Here is a 1,390-nt window from a genome sequence, read left to right on the forward strand (position 1 = left end):
CACACCCTACGGACAATTTTTTCCAGAGATGCCAATCAACCTACCATGCATGTCTTTGGACCAGGGGAGGAAACCGGAGTACCCGGAGGAAACCCCCACACACACAAGTCGGAAGCGGGAATCGAACCCCCAACCCTGGAGGTGTGAGGCGAACGTGCTAACCACTAAGCCACCGCGCCCCCCTCATTTGGCTGTATTAATGTTAATTAACATTAATTAACATTTATGTTAATGTTAAACCTGAACATAGTGGTGTTGTGCAGGGTGTGTATGTCAGGATCGTTTAAAGCTGCTGTGTTCCCTGAAATGAGACCTGCAGAATCAGTATCCTGCCTCCAGAAGAACTTACGTCCACAGTTCTATTCAGGGATTTTCGACGCCTGATTGTTTTTCCATTTGCGGAACAGGCAGGAGGCCCAAAATAGAGGCTGTGACTATAAGTTTGCCATGTAGTTGTGCGATCTTTCCAGTGGTTTACCAGGGAAGATCTAGTGGGAGGTGTTCTGGCAGGCTGCTGGTTGTGCCCCTAGAATCTCCGGTGGTGAAATGCTCTGCACAAACTTGAACATTCGGATTGTACATCTAATGTCTTCCGACTAATCCATGCATGGGCAATTTATAACACACCAAAGACACAGAAAAACAACTATTCGCGCCACATCAACCCTTTAAAATATTCAATCATGTTAAAAAATATTAAATGATGTTATCAAATGTTAAAATATGAAACTTAAAATTTTACATTTACATTGCATTGTATTATACATTGCTTCTGATTATGTGCATTCCCCTGGGATCGAATCCATGACCTTGGCATTGCTAGTGCCATGCTCTCACCACTGAGCCACAGGAAAGCTCATTATGTATTGTTTAATGTATTTATTGTTTAAGTGGCTAAAAATCTGATGTCTATTTATATTTTACAATGAATTTTCAAAATAAAAGAAAATAGTAGAGCAAAAGTGTGGTCAATGAGTGAAAATCAGTAGGATTGTTCTTGTAATGTCTTTTAACTTGTGAGTGTTCTGCATATTGAAAACCTTGCAAACAGCTAGGAAGAACTTGTTAACCACACATTCATTTTAATAAAAGATCAGAAAGTTACCAAACAGTTACAAAAGACACGTTTTAAGAGACGGTAACATAAACATTAACTTATATAACTTATATTTTGAAATCGTATTCTTCTTATTTTACATCCTTCTCATTTTACATGAATAACTCCATGTGAAATAATCCCCACACATGTCTCTAACTGACAATAATAGAATCACAGATAAAACTTTATATGAAGTGTAAAATTAGATTGAGTTGACGGCGATCTCTAAAGTGAAGCGACATCCCTAATGAAAAAAATGAGCAAGATAAAAATATGCTGACACTGCTCTTC

The 1,390-nt window shown here is 38.4% G+C and overlaps 1 non-coding gene across 1 annotated transcript; it reads right to left on the reverse strand.

The window, feature by feature from the left end:
• Nucleotides 1-781: 781 nt before the first annotated feature.
• On the reverse strand, nt 782-856 carry trnaa-agc (transfer RNA alanine (anticodon AGC)). Its single transcript has one exon. It is a non-coding gene; the product is annotated as a tRNA-Ala (tRNA).
• Between the last annotated feature and the right edge of the window lie 534 nt (nt 857-1,390).

Source organism: Triplophysa dalaica, unplaced genomic scaffold (genome assembly GCF_015846415.1).
Source record: "Triplophysa dalaica isolate WHDGS20190420 unplaced genomic scaffold, ASM1584641v1 Contig7, whole genome shotgun sequence".
Taxonomy (NCBI): domain Eukaryota; kingdom Metazoa; phylum Chordata; class Actinopteri; order Cypriniformes; family Nemacheilidae; genus Triplophysa; species Triplophysa dalaica.